This window comes from Perognathus longimembris, chromosome 5 (assembly GCF_023159225.1).
Source record: "Perognathus longimembris pacificus isolate PPM17 chromosome 5, ASM2315922v1, whole genome shotgun sequence".
Taxonomy (NCBI): domain Eukaryota; kingdom Metazoa; phylum Chordata; class Mammalia; order Rodentia; family Heteromyidae; genus Perognathus; species Perognathus longimembris.
In genome coordinates this window covers 11336330-11356459 of record NC_063165.1, presented here as the reverse complement: position 1 = coordinate 11356459, position 20130 = coordinate 11336330, and positions in this window count along the sequence as shown.

Below are 20130 nucleotides of genomic sequence, written 5' to 3'. Positions count from 1 at the left end.
TTACTAGTCTGGGGCGAAATCAGTACAACCATGTGTCATTGAACAGCAAGGATGGGTGATGAGACATGCCTCATTAGGTGTTTCTGTGACTGTGAAACTTCAAACGCATTTTATACAAACTAAGATGGCCAACAGGACGTGGAAGCACATACCTTTAACAGAGGACTATTCTTTTAAGTGTGCTCTGAAGTTGATCAAAACAACCCAAATATACTAAAATATTGAGATAAACTTCTCGGACTGTCTCCACAGTTTCTTCCTTGTCAGACAAACCAGTTTTAGCATGAGTGGGATTGGTGCTGACCAGAGTAGAATAAATTTGGGTATTATGTTGTATCTAGCTCTATGTCACTCATCTGGGATGTGACCATATAGTGAAGGGTGTACTCCTGGGTTTGTTCAAATCCAAGCAGGTGTAAAATTTTGAGAAAGGGTAAGCTCTTTTTTATTTTATACTTTTTTTTTCTTTTCACTGTCAGTTCTGAAGCTCAAAGTCGAGCGTGGGTGCTGTCCCGGAATTTTTTGCTCAAGGCTGGATCTCGACCATCAAGAACCACAGCACCTTCTATTCCAGTGTTTCGCTGTTTAATCAGAGATCAGTCTCACAGACTTTCCTGCCTATGCCTGTCTTGAGTAGTGAAGATTACAGGTATGAGCCACTACTGCCTGGCTCTACATTATTTTTTAAAGCATTTTAATAATTTTTAATAAAATTTCTTTCAAATCCATTACCTTTATTTTAAAATAAGTTTCAGTGCACTACCATTACTCCCAAATGGTCATTATTTTGAGCTCAATTTATGTAAAGGGAAACATGTTTCACTGGGCCTTTTAAAGAAAATATCTTTCTTCCAAGTGCTACAGAAGCGATTAGCCAATAATGTCAAATTGCCATTGTGAAGAACTGAATACCAGAAGTTCATACTCATTTTCTCAGAATCATGGATCCTAGTGTATTGACATTAGTGTTTTAGCTGTAAATCATGATGATGAGTTAAAAACCACAGTATATTATTTGGAAGATGTAGTGTATTCGGAAGGGAAAAGTGAGCAACACTTATGCAGCATTTATATGAAACATAAATGAATATGCTAAAACAAAATATCCTTTGTAAAATTGTTTTTGAATTGAAATGTCTACACAAACATTTAACATTGCATACATAAATATTGATCCTTTGTTGGCTTCTTGTATAACAGTACTTTGGTTTGGTGAGAGTGCAAGAAACACATACAGTTACTGAGATGTTAGTGTCATATGGCATAAACATTGGCTTGGAGATGTGGCGTGGATTTGGGATGACTCTGAAGTGGAGAGGTGAAGTCATCGTATGTTCTTGTGTAAGGGGCTGATAGAGATGATCGACTTACCACATAGTTAAAGCAAACAAGTTGATTTTCATTATTTCTACATTAATTCACATATACTGTTAATGCCAAACCCTTTATTGAACAAAATTCCAACAGGATATTGTTGTGATGCAAATGTTTTCCTTCATTCTATGAAACTATGAATTTTGAATCAATGTCATTTGAAGGTTACGTCTCATGTCAGAATGGATTCTCACTAGAAACATTTGGGAGTAATGTATCAATGCTTCACTACCTAAGAAACTTGCTTAACACAACTTTTCAAGGATGTTCAGTGAATGTAAGGATTGCTTTGAACCTGGTATTTTGCATGCATACATTTATATTCATGCATTAACTTTAATGCAAGATAACATAAAAAAGCAAATGGAAACTTTGAAGCCTTACATATATGAATGACATGTGAGGGAGATTTATCAAACATTTTATGCTATTGGAATAAAAATGATCAGTCAGAAGTTAATATCGTCATTTTATCCTCACAAAAGTTTATCACCAAACATTTAATAGATAGTTTACTAATTTATTTATTTGACAAAAAACATTCCACTCATAGAAATTAATTGATTTTAGAACCATACCATTTGAAGGATTAGTATTAATAAAACATTACTTAAACTAGTTTCTGGTAAGATACTGAAGATAAATTTTGAAACTTTGTCATTACTTGATTTAATTTTGAACACAAGATAAAAGTAAAGAAGATTAAGTAACTTATAAATAATTATGTAAACATATACAGAGTCATAATCAAATGTACACATTAACTAACATATGGGATATGCAGAGAAGGATTCCAGTGATATAACTCCTTTGAGCAACTAACTTATAGTCTAATGAAATGAATATTAAGAAGTTAGTTTATCCTCAGGTTTTAGGAGAGGGAGGAAGCCCAGAAGAGAGTGGTAAACAGATAAAACGAGGAAATTTGGGCTAATGTAGTCCTAATATTCAGTGTATATCTGTCAAAATGTAACTAGGAAAACAATAGACAGCCTTGTATAAAATAGTGGCTCTACAACTATAGAGTGTCAATTAATATGTAAAAGCACAGTCTGAGGATTTGTCCCCAAGTCAGATTATCAAATTACCCAACAATAAGGATGAGGCAAAAAGTTTTTAAATGGAATCATGCCCATTGTTTATCATTTTAAAATTTATTTATTTATAGTCAAAGAAAAGTACAGATGGGTTACAGTATCATAGGTAAGGCAGTAAGTACATTTCTTAACAAACTTGTTACCTCCTTCTTCATTTTAGCCAGGAAAAGTCCAGATCTCCCCCTCTTTCTTCCTCCCTGCTTTCTTCCTGACTTGCCCACTAAATCAATCTCATCCATAAGACTTCATAGAGGATTGCCTCTACAGTGTGTGATCACTGATCTTAAAGGCTTAGAAAAAAAAATTAGCTTTCTTTAGAAAAATAAGGCAAGGAAAACTCCAAGAGTGAAATAAATTTTGTGTTTGTATTTATATTTCTGTAGTGAGCATAGAACAGAAAAATCTTTCCTAAAGGGAAATAGCTTCAAAGGGTAAGCAATAATGTATTTTCTTAGCCAACAGTCATTTGGGAAAACAACTTTAAGAGTTTCATGTAAACTGACTTTTTAATGATTTGGGGGGCAAGATATTTACATTTTTAGCTGTTGAGTTTGTATTTTCTTATGCTGAATCTGTCAACTGTCTGGATTTTGTAATTTATGGCTCTGCTGGATCCAAAGTTCCTTATCCTCATGTGATCTTTTCCTTTGAAAGCTTATGTTACACAATTTACTTTTAAAAAAATTTTTAAATAGCACTTATATTTCAGAATAATTATGAGATGTTCCTAAGTCTGTGGTTCTTCAGGTAGTATCATGTGATTTTTTTTCTGAAATATCTTGATAGTGTGAAATAGGAAAAATTGCTGATGAATTAATAAATGAAATTCCAAGACCTCTAGTTATCTTATTAATATGGGTGGGATCTCTATGCATCCATTTTAATTTTTTTTTGTTTCACTAAATGTAAATATTTAAATAATTTATTTAAACTTTAAAGCGTTAAGTTTTAACCCTGAAAATGGGATCATGGGGCTCAGAACATCTTGTATAAACAAAGCCTAAATTTATCCACTTTCTATTTCTTTAGTTTTGTTGACATACAGTATCTACATAATTCTAGATGAAATACATTAGTTTAAATACCCAAATCAAAAAAGTACACATTTCAAACCTTGAATACACATATATACATATCTATGCATATACAATACTTACTTGCTAATTATATTTCAATGAAGCTGAGAAAAAATGGCCATTTGGTTGATCTGCTGTCTAACATGCAGTAGATCATAGTGCCCTTTATGCTAAAACCCGTGGGTTACACTCTTTTTTTTTTTTTTTTTTTGCTGATATTCATTTATCTCCATTTATGGAAAACATCTCCTTTTATCCAATGCTAATCTAATTGGTACATAATGCAAAGATGTTGTAAGCCTTTTGGTAGGGTTTGAGGTTTTAAGTCAGGAAAAGGAATCAGTTCACGGATCATGTGTCAATGACAGTCAAAATGAATGATGCTCTTTCCACAGAAGAACTCCAAAGGGAACAACCTGTCCCAGGTACATGCTTCCTCACTTTGGCCTTCAGGATTAGAAACCCACAGATGGTCTCCATAGCTAGAACACTAAGCATTACCCTTCAGAAATGTTTAGATCGACCTCATTGATTCCATGTTCTCCATTCTCCACCCTTTGACCCAATGGTGAAATGAAGAATTGGCTGTACACAAATGCTGAATGATGTCAACCTAGTGCTAAATTTACTTTGCTTGCTTCTTCTAGACATGTTTTATAAGACTTATTTATCTCTAGACACAAATAGTGCTAGTCAGTTAAGTAAGACTCCAAAGCATGAATGATGATTCATGAATCTTGGTCACATGAGAATTTCTAATGTTGCCTGTGTTCACATTCTGCAATTAGCTGTGAATTGGTGAGACAGCTCTGCTGATATTGGCTGTATGTTCTATCTGCTTGCAGGGGAATAGTAATCATTGGTAATGACATTGATTAGGACAATTAGGTTGATTGCTGGAGGTCTCTACTCTCTGGCTTGTTAGTCTAGACATGGTTTTTAATGTAATATTGATACTTGGTATGACACATCTGTTATATCATAAAGGATAGAATGTGTTACAAGCATAACACATCGTCAAATTCTGGGTAAATAGATTTCACCAGATATTGGGAAAAGGTTTGGAAGTTACACTAGAAAGAATATGATTTCAGGAGCAAAATCATCCAATGATTTTTTAATTAATTAAATTATTTATTGTCATAGTTATGTACAGAGGGGTTACAGTTTCATACGTAGGGCAGTGAGTACATTTCTTATCAAACTTGTTATCTCCTCCTTTGTTTTTCTCCCACTTTCCCCCCTCCCCATTCCCTTCCCAATGTCCCCTGAGTTGTACAGTTGGTTTACAGAATATTGTCTTGTAAGTGTTGCTGTTGCCTTGGTTCACCTTTTACCCTTTGTCTCTCCATTTTGGCGGTCCCCTTCCCCAGCTCCGATAAACATACATACAATACCCAGTGTACCAAAGTCAGTTACAGTGACATCAAGGGTAAACCATGGGGAAGAAAGACAAAAGAAAAAGGCATTTTATAATCTATTACAATGTAGAACTAAGTAAGTATTTAAGAACTGGGTATTTGTTTCTCTGATCATACATTCAGTAGTGTGTCAAATCTCTACACTTTATTAGTGATTCATAACCCCTCCTGTTAATAATTGGTGTTTCCCAACTTTACCTTCTTGTCAACACAAAATCCAAACAATAATATTTCACACTGTTCAAGGAAAATTACAACAAATCTTTGCAAATCTGAACTCTCCAGTCAATTGCACAGGTTCACTTCTTTATTTTGGCTTATTAACTTTATTCCTTGATTGGTGATCACCAAAATAACCACTGGCACATGTGCAGAATTTATAACCAATTCAAATAGGAACTCGAAGAAGAAGAAGTAGAATGGAAGGAATGGAAGGAAAGCCCACAATGTGCTTCCAATGCTGCTTTGCCTATATCCTCAGTGACCCACTCATCATGTACTGAGGGCTCAGCAGCTCAGCCATAGTGTAACACCCAACTTCTCTCATTATTCTTATTTCAATGTGACTTGGATAGCAAATGAAAATAAATTGCAGGAAGTGTACTATTCACAATAACTTTAGCATAATTTTGGAAATATATGTAAAGAATTCAGCAAGAAATGTTTGGGCATTTCACTTCTAAGTACAAATGTAAATAAAAAGATAACTCATGCTTACAGAAAAATGTGCAGAAGGGCTCCAGAAATTAAATTTTCCTTATATACAGATGTTAGATTAAATATGTCTGAGAAAAACAATATCCACAAAACTGTGTGCATAGTAATCAACATCTATTTTTATTTTCTATTTGTAATTTGATTTTCAACTTTTGGGATATAAACACTCTCATTTTTGACAATAGAAACTTATTATTATTATTAATTAACATTACTATTATTATTTTGAACAGAAATTTCTTGCAGATATAAAGCTTCCAGGCTTTTAAATATAAATAACAGCTGCTTAGCATTCTTGAAATTTCAAGATTGTCAATTTTAACCAACTACAACTGTTCTAAAGCTATTTAATATAAGCTAGAATGAAATAATTTTGGAAAACTTTGATAGGTTGGATTTCATTTTAGAAACCAGTGCACTGGAATCATTTTTACTGATGATAAGATATGTTTATTATTATTTATGTTTGTGCTTGTTAATCTATTTATGCAGATCAAATTGATTAAGTTAAAGGATAGTGGCAATCTCAGTACTTTCTGTTGGGGTTGAATACTTTTTATCACTGAAAATTTGATGGTGAAGATATTTTTGAGGAAACAAGATCACAAGCTATTGACTCTGTTTTTTCTAGTGTTATGTTTTATGGAATAACTTGGATCAAGCCAAAATCTATAACATTTATCATGTAAGTGGTGATATTAAGTATATGCTTGAGTTAAGTGACAATAAGAATAAAATGTATTGCATAGTAGGATACACAGAGATTTGGTAAATTATGAAGTGATTATGTCCACATAAAGCTGCTACAGTTTGAGGTTATCACAAAATATTCAATATTGAAAAATTTCCAGTTATCTCAGGTAAATTACAAGGAAAAATAAAAAAAATAGAATTTGTACTAAATTTCTTCTTGGCATCGTTTTTATTTTATTCAGATAAAAATTCATGAATTTGTACTTCCCCAATAGGGGCAAAAAAAACCAAATGACTTTAAATTTTGTGAAAATATTTTTCCATTATGTCCCACCAAGAAATAATAGTTTAATAACATGCAATTTAGCTTCTATGTGAAGCTCAGCAGGATAAATACTGCAACAAGGTGAATGCTTTTGTTAATATGTCTTATTTAAAATCATTCCACTTGGCACAGTAGCTAAATTTTTTTTTCAGGTTTAAAGGATGCTACTTCTCAAAGCAACTCAGTCACTCATGAAGGAAAACACAACAAAACCTTTGCATAAAAACACAAAAGAAAGATTTCAATCAACTGGTGACCAAAGGAGCTTAGCTAGTACCAGGCTGTGCTGGAAATTACTCGTATTAATTGGTACACGGAAGTATTCCACCAATGGATTAGATTAGACTTTGAACATTTTATGAACTGTGAATCGTAGTTCTTTTGTGGAAGCAAATCACCTTCATATAGGATTTGGCTTGTTTCCAAACCAGGCAGCATTTCCAGTTCATGAGGGGCATATTCATGTAGAAAGGATTCTGTTACAGAATTCCTTTGAAGAACAACAGGAGAATGTAATTGCGAAGGAATATAGATGTGTATCTAAAAATTTTCAAAATTAAATTCAGTTTCTTTGGGAAATTTGCAGCAATAGTCAGACCCTCATCGCAGTAACTTTACAACCCACATTAAGACCCCCAGAAGAATATGTCATATTAATTGGTACAAAACATATTTCAAATCAAAAGGACTGTTTTATAGATCTGTCACACAGAGAAATCCTTTGCTCATCCTTTCTTACCCACAGGTCTACTTCTTTCCCTGTGCTTTGACAGAGAAAGTGCCCAATAAATCCAAGAGGATATGAGATGGTAGCATTTTTGTGGGCGACTAACTTGGCTCAGCATTTAGAACTCTTGGAAAAGCCTCTACTCTACATTGATGTCACTAATGGCTATGTTTCAGGACATAATTTATAGTGCAAAGGCCAGGCAGGAACTCAGGGTGGAATCCCTTATGCCGCAATGTGAATTTCTTATAAACTCTATAAAAATCCCAAATTATAAAGGATGAGGAAAAAATTCAGTTTACCTGTCACTTAAAATCCTGCCACAAAATCCTGAGGTTGACTTCAACTCAGAGAAGGTTTGTAATTTTCTGACTGTTTATTTATTTAATTTTCCTATTTTGTGAAGGCACTTGCTATAGAGTGAAATTTCCTCCCAGGAACAGAATGTTCTCCTTGCTGAAGAGCCAACTGAGCTAAGCAAATACTCCTGTCATCAATGATCATTTTAAGATGTCTCAGAAAACATCCTTTGAAGTAAACCTGCTTCAAATCCTCTTTCAAACTGGATTCACACAAAGCATAAGTGGGTAAATATTTATTAAATGGATCAAAGAGAAAACGAATTTTGTCACCCATAAAGTTGTTATCTTTAAAAGAATGCCATTAACTCTTTCTCTCAAGGCTGATGCTCCAATACTTGAATGATAACTTCATTTTTGGCTTCAAATCACAATCCTCAGATGTCAGCTTCCTGAATAGGTAACAGGTATAAGTCACTGGCACCCAGAAGAAATAAGTAATTCCTGTAATGGTCAATTTTAGGTTAATTTATCTAGAGTCTACTGTCCACTTATACAACCAGACCATAGTCTAGGTTTTGCTATGAGAATATTTTATAAATATAAGTGATGTCTATAGTCATTTGACCTTATATTATACAAAAGGATATTGTACTAGGTGATGTTTGATTATTAGATAGGCCTTAGCCAAACACTTGAAAGTTATCACAAAAAAAGACTTTATGAAGAAGGACTCCTGAAAAAGAAATTCTGCCTATGAACTGATAATACAGCCAAAATCTCAGACTCCCTTGTAAGTGTAGACTTGTGCAGTCAACCTCCACAACCCCAGAACCATTCTTTATGATAGACCCTTTAATCTGAAACATCTGGTTGATCCTCAATGTCTATTTGAAATTTCACCAATCTTTTTTGTGAATCTCTTTTGTGAAGAGTTCTGTGTTGGTTCTGTGAACAGATTTACTTTTCAATTAAAGGCAAATGCAGATGATACTTAAAGTTTTAATCCCCTAGAGAGATAGTAAAGCTATTTACCATGTAAGAGTATTTGTTACATGCTGCTAGAGAAATTTAAATTTACTTAGCATAGCAAATATCTACAAAACACAATCTATAAGTTTACTGAGAAATAATTTATTTAGATCTGTAAGTGCAAGGCTAATTGTTTGGCATCTCAACTACAGTGGTGGGCAAAGTAAACCATGTTTCAAGATTTTACTTTTTACTCCAACACAGAAAAAACAAAAAGACTATGATATCGAGATGGAAGTATAGATGGTGCTGATGGCTGATGGAATGAAAGAAACAGGGAAACACTGTTTTCTTCATGCTGGAATGTAGCATCATTAATGTCTTTCTTGCTTCAAACAAATGATTTAAATTATGGCATTATTAACTTTTGTTAACTGGATAATATTTTCTTGTTATTTCTTTTTGTGACCATTTAAGTTCTTATATTTTCCATGCTAACACTTGTGGAAAAAAATGCCACTAGGGGTCCAAATTTTTAAGCACAGTATGGTGGGTTTCTTTTAGTGATACAACCATGAGTTTTGTTTATGAAGGAAGCTAAACACTGAGATGTCTTCTAGACAAGGAGCTAATCAAAGTCAAGAGAACAATTTATTTGTGAAGAGATTATTTTGTCTAACCTGTATGCAAAGGAACCCAGGGCTTTGTTTTGATTTAGCATTGTTAGATCATAGGAATTCTTCATGGGAACCTAAAACAAAACTTGCCAAGACGTAAATTTGAGAGGAACAAAAGAAAAACCAACTAGATGTGAACATGGAATACCAAAATAAATAACACACAGTGTTTAAACACCCACCATAAGCAGAACAATTCTTAAGGTCAGGCAATGTAGAAAACTCTAAGAAGAAAATTGCAGCTTAAGAAAAATGATAGATTCCCCTATCTTAGCTCAGTATTTAAATCAGAATAGCAATATTAGAAATACACTCAAACCTAGAGGCCAGCTAAATCCACTGTGCCTTTACAACTTAGGTGCTTAGGAATGACATTTTCAAGATAACACTCAGGCTCTATCAGAGAGAGAGAGAGTAGTATACTTTGCCAAAAGAAGGAAAACGGAATTAATGCTTGTAAATGTACAACCTGAAAGATGTCCACATTTTTCCCATAAAGACTATGATATGATGCCTTAACCTTTTTTGGAGGATTTTTCTTGAATAGCAACAATAATAAACACTATATTTGCATCAAAGAGAACACTTTTCCTTATTTCCAGAATTGCTTTCAAGGGGAAAAGCAAACCACAATATTATTTTTTATTAACAACATATGAAAAGTTGATACATATTTCCTCATTTAAACATTCTAAAAGACAAGTGATTCCAAGTGTTTTTGTCCTCTGTCATTTTCTTCTCCCAAAGTTGGTCGGAGAAGCAAATCCAACAGGCTGTAGACCATTAGTTTATCTATAAAGACTTGTCTCATGGGTGTGAGGCCAGAGTAATTGTTGAAGTCGGGAATTGTCTGCGTTCCCACCCTTGTGATTAACTCTAACAAGAAAGGATGTGGTAAGAGCAGATCCTGGAAAAGTCAAACTGGAGATAGAAAAACGTGTTCTTGTTTTTCTCAACTGATTATGCTAGAACAGTGCCAAAATTTGATCCTGCAAGTAGAGAAGGGTCATAAGAAAGGCACAGTGGGAAATAGCAAAAAGGAGAAAAATAATTTCCATTTCTCAAGTATTCATTTTGTAATTTAGAAATTTAATAAGGTGTCACAAAATGAACATTTTCTTGTCTTTTACTTTGAGACTATGCCTGTCTGATTTCAATTATTTCACATATGTAGACAAATATCAGTTAGACAGTATTATTTATTTCTCTTTCAATAGTACTACTTACCTTGCAATTAATGCAAGTTAAGAGGATCAGAAGGAATTGCTTTCTGAAAGTCTTTCCAGCATTTGTAGGTCCTACCTAGTCAGTGCTGGTGGTGGTAACTTTCCAGATATGATTCCCTCTATGTCCCTACAAATTGATAGATGGTTTCTGGATGGGCAAAGATCTTTCACTACTACCGAGCACCTTTGCTTAGCAATGATGAAAGAATGGGCAGAACCAAAACTGTAAATTGTATACCTGTGAAAAAATAATATGAAGAAAATCAATCTGGGAAGGAAGAGTGGATGGAGAGATGAATTTGGGGAATCTATACTTATCACTGAATACTTCTAATATATTTTTTCCCTCCAGAGAAGCACAAGTTGAGTATGAATTAAACATAAGAGACTAGTTTGTTATTAGACTTTAGGGTGCGATAAAGGATGCCATTATGGTTTTGTAAAAATAACTTGCCAAGGAGTATTAAGGAAACAGCTGAGGTTGAATAAGACCCTGCATTCATGCCAATCAAGCAAGCATGATGAAATATTCCAAAGCAATAGGCAGCCTTCAGAGGACTTGAGGCACAGAAAGCAAGTGGTGGGACTCATCAGAATTTGAGGGTTTGACAAGGCAATGTGGCTCTGGAAGAAGGTAGGAAGAAATTTAATGTCAGAGTAGCCAACCCAAGGTTGGACAACAAGAAGTCAATGACTAACCAGAAGAAAAAGGAAAGGCAGCGGAATATGAATAGATGAGAAATTTGGATAAATGACCAAACAATGCTTCATGTAGCTGACAAAGTATTATCAATAAAATTATACACAAAACAATGTGGTTACTCCAAGGGTTGAGTTTATGTAAATATCCAAATATGGAAAAGGACAAGCTGGGGGACAAGCCCCATTCATTTAATGCGCATCATTGGCTGGCGCCTGTAATCCTAGCTACTCATGATGCTGAGATCTGAGGATCGCAGTTCAAAATCAGCCCAAACAGAAAAGTTTGTGAGGTTGTCATCTCCAATAACTACTCAGAAAAGGCTGGAAGTGCTGCTGTGTCTCAAGTGGTAGAGTGCTAGCTAGTCTTGTACACAAAGAAACTCAGGGACAGTGCTCAGGCACTAAGTCCAAGCCTCAGAATTGGCAAAACCTGGAGATTTTAGCTCTCTTCCTTGCTAATCATGTGTGCCTCCATGGACATCTGCTACATTTATCAATCTATCCATCTTTATCAAGTTATATGCAAACACGTTAGTCGTCCTTCCCTTATTGAAGCAGATGCCTGAACTAATCAAGTTATATGGAGTAAAGGTTTATGAACCTCACAGTTTCAGAGGACCCCATGCATGGTGGGTAGGTCCACTTGTTAGGGACTGCTGATGCGATTTGGGGAGCATTACTTAGAGCAAACCCAGTCACCTTATGGCTGGACAGCAAAATTGAAAATGAGGAAGGAGCTGGGATCCAGTCCCTGTGGGGCACATCCTCATAACTCCCAGTCTCTACAGGAAGCCTGCATTCTGAAATTTCACCATCTTCACTAGCACCATATTGAGGACCCAGCTTCTAATAAGTGAGACTTTAGAGGGCATTGCAGATAAGAGCTATAACCCTAAATAACTGGAAAGCTTTGTTAACTTAAGAAAACCCTTGATTATTTCCATTCTTCATGAAGAATAAATATAGAAATATTGCCCATACATTTATGAGGTAGGACCCACTAAATTTAGTTGTTTTTTTTTGTTTGTTTTTGTTTTTAAGGCTATTAACCCTTTATGATTCTAAGTTTTTCCCGGTCACTGGATGAACACCCAGGTGAGTCCAAGTTTTGGGTCACTTTTGGACACACAATTTCACTATTTCTGGAAAGTGTGCAGCCACAGATAGTAATTGGTATTTGAATCCTTGTTCAAGAACAGGAGGCCTCCTATTCTTTGCCAGGTACGATGAGTCTAAGCAGAGCTTCTGACTTTCAGAGAAGGAACTGGAGTAGGCTTTACAATCATAGCCATTCAATTCTAGTCCCACTGTGATATATAGCCTACTTCTCGTGCTTCTAGTTGAGCAGGAAATTAGAGAAAACGCAAAAGGAAGCTAAGACCTTCTCTTGACTGGCACGGAGGGCCGTCTTCATGCATGTTGTCTGGTGTGTGGATAAGACTCTGTTTTCCTTTGTAGGGCAGTGTGGGTTGCTTGAAGGTGACTTGGATTTCTTGACAGTAGTGACCCTGCTATCTATGCTATTTCTCTGTGGTCTAGTCATTAGCAATGCACTTCTGATTTGCCACCAAGAGCCATTTGCTAGTAAACCCTCTAGCTGTAGTAGGCCATGTTCTGAGTAGAGATGACTTGGGGCCCCAGCTGATGAGCTGATGTTCTTTGGCAAGCGTCACACCCACTCCTTGGGGGATCCATGCACTTTGACCTGCCTGTTCCCAGTTGGGAACATCATGACTTTCCAGCTGCAATTTCCCGCTTTGCTGCCAAATATGCTGTCCCTGCCTCAGGCACGGGTCAGTCCCGCGACGGCCTCTGGGAGCAGCACTGGGCCACCTGTTGCCTGTTAAAGACTCCTCTCACTGAAGTGGGCACAGGAACCACTCACAAAAATCTCTTTTGGTCGCCCCTCCTCAAATCCTTTATTATTTCTATGCTGAATAAGAAGCATCTAAGAGCCAAAGTATTGTGTAATTAGTTCTCAGAATTTACCCTTGAAAACTTAATTGCATTCTAGTAGATTGTGACTGTTCCATATTTCAATGGAAGGTTTCAGTTTAACGTCTTGTCTGGATATAAAGGATAAACTACTCAAGTGGGGCTTTTGTGATTCTCTGGCTGGATCAGTCACTGCATTGAGGGTCACAGAGATTACTGGAAGGTGATGAAATGACAGTGTGAGAAGAGAGAAGGTCAGGAAGAATTACTCACCACGGAGACATCCTGAATCTACTGCCTGCACCCTTCAACAGAAGGTGCTGTTCCCACATTCCGACTCTGGAGGAGGCTTTTGAATGAAGCCATGAAGAAAGACCTCACCAGAGCTGAACCTGGATAGAGACTTAATCTTGGATCTCTGGCATCAAGAAATATATGTGTGTGTGTGTGTGTGTGTGTGTGTGTGTGTGTGTGTACTTTGTTACTAATTAGTAATTTTTTCGTTAGTAACTTTTGACAACAATTGTAGGGCTTTTAAGTGTATTAGGAACTTCAGACCCAGAGAAATCAAGTCAGTTTCTTATTTTGAATACTGTGCTCATTCCTTTCTTTATTATGGAGTTCTGAAAAAGTAAATATTAGCTCCTATAACAAAAACTGACAATGTTTGAAGTGATTTTTTTTTAAAGGAATTAGGTAGAATGGATTCCTTAGGTTTCTGGGAGTTGTGTTTTGGGATCTTTACTAATTCTCTCTCTCTCTCTCTCTCGTCTGTCACTCCATTCTCTCTGTGTGTGCATATATCATAGAGATGATGGGGAAGAAACTCATGACGACACACATAATCCACAAGGACTTGAGTATATAATAGGTTAAATTGTACTAAGGGGAACTTGTCTTTCTCCTTTCATATAGTAAAGTTATTATCAGCATTAAAACATTTTCTTTTTTTCAGTGTTTCTTATTGTGGATAAACATGATACACAATGTACATTGCTTTCTATAACTCAATAAAATTTCTAGAGATAGAACATCAAATTAGAGAGAATAATGTCCCTTAACATTAGTGACACTGCAAACTGGGGAAAGGAAGTTGGATTAGTTCTGCCAACTTGAACGATGCTAAAATTTTAATAGTTAGTAGATTATGACATCTGATTTTATTTGTAATATGTAGTCATTCTTGTCATGGGGGATCATAGATCAAGTGGTAGAGAGTTTGTGCAGTGTGAGGTCCCTGGTACCATATACAAAAAATAAAATTATATTTTTAGTTTTTATAGTTCATGGGGCTTGAACTTTAGTCCAAACACTGAGTCAATCAAAACTGTCTGCAGTTAGTTCTAATATATGTTTCCTTCCCAAGCTTCCTCCCCCCCCCCCCCCCCCCCCGACTGGGGTTTGAACTCAGGGTCTTGTGCTTGCTAGATTGCTATGATGCGATCTCCAAGCCACACTTTCAGCATTTGTTTTTCCTGGTAGTATTTTTAGTATAAAGTCTTAATTCCATCCAAGCATGTGCTTGGCCATGATCTACCTATTTTTAGGATTCTTGTCTTCACAAAGCACAGGCACACACACCACAGTGTCCACGTGGACATGGAATCTCACACACTTCAGTCACGTGATAGTGCAATCCTCCCATTGTTAGCTTCCCATATATATTAGCTTGAGGGGCACATGCCGTTGCTCCCAACTGTGGGTTGGGAAGGGTTTTACTGAAAATTGTATTTATCTATATATTTGTATATGCATTTATTTATGCATTTATTACCAAGGTTGGGATGGAACCACAAACCACAAGATTTTAGCAGTCCACATAGCTAAGATTGCAAGCCTAAGCCATAGACACCTAACTCCAAGCCATTTTTAAGTTCCGACTTTTCTAAATTAAATAAATACCTTTTTGTTTTGTCATTGTCTTCTTCTTGTCCTCTTCCTCTTCCTCCTCCTCTTCCTCCTCCTCCTCCTTCTCCTTCTCTTTCTTTTCCTCTTTGTTCTCTCCCTCTTCCTCCTCCTCCTCCTCCTCCTCCTCCTCTTCCTCCTCCTCCTCCTCCTCCTCCTCCTCCTCCTCCTCCTCCTCCTCCTCCTCCTCCTCCTCCTCATAAAAGAATAACATTTGAAAAGCAACAGACTATAGTCATTGTTTCCCCACTAGTATTCAGCTAATGTAGAAAGTACTAGGAGAGTTTGGCATCTCTATACTTCTTCAAATGATAGCTAAATAGAAGAACAACATTTACTTGGGAATACATGAGATACTGAACTTTTTTCCTGATGAAGGAATGTTCTTCTGGGATATTTGAATGAAATTAACATTTTACACAGCTGCACTTACTACTGCTTGATCTTGATTTTAACATTTTTAGCTTTTTAATTGACCAATAGGAACTATAAATATTTATTCTGTACAATCTGTTGTTTCTAAATATTTGTACTTTGTGGAATGGCTAAACCAAACCTTCATACTACTTCCTCTACTTAACATTTATTTTGTGGTGAGGCTTAAAATCTACTCTAATGGAACTTTTCAAGATTATAGAATGTTATTACTAACTTTAGTTACTATGTTGTATAATAAATCTATTATACTGCTTTTTCTTTTTCTTTTTCTTTCTTTCTTTCTTTCTTTTTTTGTCTAGTCTTGGGGCTTGAACTTGGTACCTGAGCACTGTCCCTAGCTTCTTCTTTTTCTTTTTTTTTTTTTTTTTTTTTGCCAGTCCTGGGGCTTGGACTCAGGGCCTGAGCACTGTCCCTGGCTTCTTTTTGCTCAAGGCTAGCACTCTGCCACTTGAGCCACAGCACCACTTCTGGCCATTTTCTGTATATGTTGTGCTGGGGAATCGAACCCAGGGCCTCATGCATATGAGGCAGGCACTCTTGCCACTAGGCCATATCCCCAGCCCCCTGGCTTCTTTTTTGCTCAAGGCTAGCACTCTACCATTTGAGCCACAGTGCCACTTCCATGCTTTTCCTTATTTAATCTACATTTTGTATTTTTAGCAACCCCTAACCAAGCTCACCTAACCTCAGCCTGTAGAAACTTTCTATTCTATGTATTTTATTTTATTGTTTAGATTTCATATGTAAGTGTGATCATATGGTCTCATATGGCCTAGGTGATTCATTTAATATGTTTTTTCAGATTTATTTATATTGTAGGTCCTATAGATTACTCACAGAGAAGGCTGCTTTCCTAACTTATACTAAATATGACTTTTGTACAAGTATTAGGTGTTTTATTAGTACTTAAAGTGATTTTTTTCTCACAATTTTAAAGAAAATCTTTAAAAATTGTAACCAGTCCTTATTGTGGTACTACTGGATCCTGAGGCTTAATGTAAAAACTTGTTTGTTTGTTTTTTTGTTGTTGTTTTGGATCAATCCAAGCTCCATTCTCTTGTGGTTGTTGTGTTGGTTCTTTCAGGATTTGATTGTCTGGAAATCAAATGCTATATCTAGGACCAAGGGTGCATGGTGTTGGGGTCCTCGGCCCCACGCTTCTCCTGAGAAGCGGGGAGCGTACTCCGGGGAAGAGCCAAGATCAGGCAGAGTCCGTCTACCCCCAGGACCCCTTATGTTTAAGATGGGACATTCAGTCGATTCTGGGGAAGTGTCAAGCAGTTATCCAATTTTATTAAGAAGGAACCACATTTATAAAGGCTGAATGGCGCCAGGAAGAGGAGGGATGTAGCGTACCTAGCTAGGCTCTGTGATTGGCTGCCTGGGCTGTCCGCCAGGTGCCTGACCCGGAAGGCAGGCGGGGCTAACAGGGCTGGCTAGCTAGAACCGCCTCTTAAAGCTGCAAGGCATCTGGGGCGGGCATGCCCTACAGCATGGTTCATATCTATAGTCCTAGCTACTTGGAGAATGAGAATAGGGACAATCCAGTTTGAGGCCAGCAGAGGCCTCAGAAAACAGTTGCTGAGAGTCCCTTCTCAACCCCTGCCAGGGTACATTCACAAGCTTTGTAGGAGAGTGATTGGGTCAGAGGATGGCAGTTCCAGGCCCACAGGGAAGTAAGCTGGATGCAATGGCATGTACTTGTGATGCCAGAGATTATGGGAAGCCTAAACGTCGAAGAATTGCTTCTTAAGTGTGTACCTGGGCAGGTAGTAAGACCCTGTCCTTACTATAACCAATGAAAACAGGGCTGGCTGTAGATGAGCCTAGCAAGCATTAGGGCCCTGTGTCCAAACTTCAATACCACCATAGAAAAGTCACACTATCTAAATAACCCATTGCATTTATACATATGGTAACAATAAATTATTCAAGATCCTTTTCCAGTAAATTCTCAAAATACACACAGTCTTTCACTCCTTTCAATGTCTATTCCTAGTGCAGGGTGACTCTAAGCTGGTGATCTTTTATCAAATTGATCTGCCTGGGCTTTCACCAGGGGAATGCAGCAATAAGTCATTAGTATGCCCATTTCAAATATAGTCCCTGAGATCTCTTGTACAATCCCATCTGTGCTCCTGGACCTCTGCCCAGATGAGTGCACTGAAGGGTGAGATGCCACACTGCCCAGCATCAAATTGTACCATGCTTACCCCCTTACACTACAGATGAGCGGCAGCACAGGAAAGTGGCTGGGTGTCTTTCTGAGCCCAGAAGCTATGTCTTACCATAGATTTATTAACCAGATTTGATGATGCTTTAGCACACTGAATATGCTACCAAGTGTTCATTGTTTTCAGCCTCCATTTTGTTGTGTGTGAAAAACAGTACAAAGCAACTCACATACCGCTTATAATCCAAAGAAATAATTCCAAATTTCTTTAGATTAAAATCAAGACCTTCTAGCATTTTTTCCTCTAGGATTATATTTCTATTCTCAATCATATTACTACTTTTCTTAGAATGTATTCTCAACTTATATATTACATACATTTGTAGAATAATAAGATATTTAAATTATAAGGTAAAATTGCACAGCATTGTTTCTTAGGCCAAGTATCATCCATGTATTCATGTGGAATATCCCAGATTTATTTTCTCTGTACATATAACAAGTGTATCCAATTTAATATCCAAGTAAGGATTGATGTACTTGATACCTTTTGTCATACGTACTAAGAACAATGAATCTCTGATTATTATGAAACTAAGTTTTAAATATGGGATTGAGTTTCTAAAATTAGAGAAACTACATATTATGCATTGCTTGCAAATTTGAATAAGCTTAATGGAAGACAATGTTTTGCATGTATCTTCCACTAAAAATTTGTGTGATGCATACAATTAGGTGATGCCTGGGAGTTAATCATGGATTTTAAAAATGTAAGCATAAACAGTTGGCTTATTTAAAAAATACAAGTAAGATTTTCTGTTAGTGCTCTTATGTGGTTAGCATTCTTAGCATTCTACAAACATCTGAGCTGACAAAACACCAATGGAATTGGCACATTGCATGAAAATGCTGCCATAGTACACCATTTTTGTTCAACCTTTCATGTTGAAAATATTTTTCTTGGAAAACAAGGTAAGTATGGTTTAGTGGATTGCCTTAAAATATCCCTTTTATGTGTTCATAATTAGATTGTTCCAAATTCAATGTAAAATTTTCACATATGTTCATGATTGCATGACAGTAGAAGGTCAAAATTTTGAAATATACACCCACTGATCCATCTGAGAAAAGCACAAAACTGTACTATTTTTCCCTTTAGCAAATTACCTACTTTGTTCCAAAGCAGGATGTCTAACTTGCAGAATCATAATTTGTTCTGTGCTGTGAAACACTAAGTGTGACTTCCCCTCTGCTTCTAAATTTGTTCTGTTGAAGTTTATTATGATCTACATGAACCATGTAGAGAAGGCAACCAAACACACCCATTCAGAAAATTCATTCAATTCAGCAAAAGGAGAGAAGAGGAAACCCAGGTCCTTTATAAATAATAGTGACTTCTTATGCGTATAAACTACTAGATTTTAAATCGAAGTCAACAATGTATTGATAAAATGAAGTAAAATATGTCATAGGATAGACTGTGAAAGGTAAGGAAAAAACACATTTTTACTTTGAGGATTTTGAGATATTTAGTCATTGCTCTAAATGTGTCAGTTAAATTTTGGGGGAGAAAGAACTAAGAAAATACAATTTGAAGCAAAACAGGCTAGTCTCAGAAAGATACATAATACATATTTTCCTTTTTAAAATGTCTTTATTATCTTTAAGTAGTTGTACAAAGGAATTGCCATTTAACAAAGCAGTTTATAAATACAATGCATTTTGGTCAATGTCATCCTTTTCAATATCCTCAGCCATCCCTCTCCTACCCACCCCTTTCTACACTTTTCTTAATTTTGTAGGTTATGCACTAAATTCTAGGCTACATCCCACCTTTTCTTCTCTTCATTCATTTCACCTTGACCCCATCCACCTTTCAAGTGTTCCTGCCCATAATTTATTTTATTGAACTTTAACTTTGCCTTTCTGAGGAATTATACTATTTGAGTCCCCTTCTCCCCCAACCAAACCTACCCTATTTCACTTACTACATCTGGATATACTTGAATACTCATATGTAGAATTTGGGGAAAAACAAGGGTCATGGAAAATTCTAAAAATAAAAATCTGCTAAAATGAGAATGTGGAAAAGGATAAGATGGAGAAGGAATAGAAGATGAGAAAAAAAGTAACAAGGAATGGAAAATAAGAAGAGGTAATGAGGATGAATATGACTAAGGTACATTTCATGCACATGTGGAAATTCCATTTCTTTATATAATAAACATATTATAATAAAAAAAAACTCCTTGGGGATTCAGATATCTATGTCCAGATGAAGAACACATAGGTAATATTTCTAATAAGCAAAAAATGTAAAATGTGAACATAATAAAGATAGCTTAATTGTATTAAATGATTACAAAAAGTTTA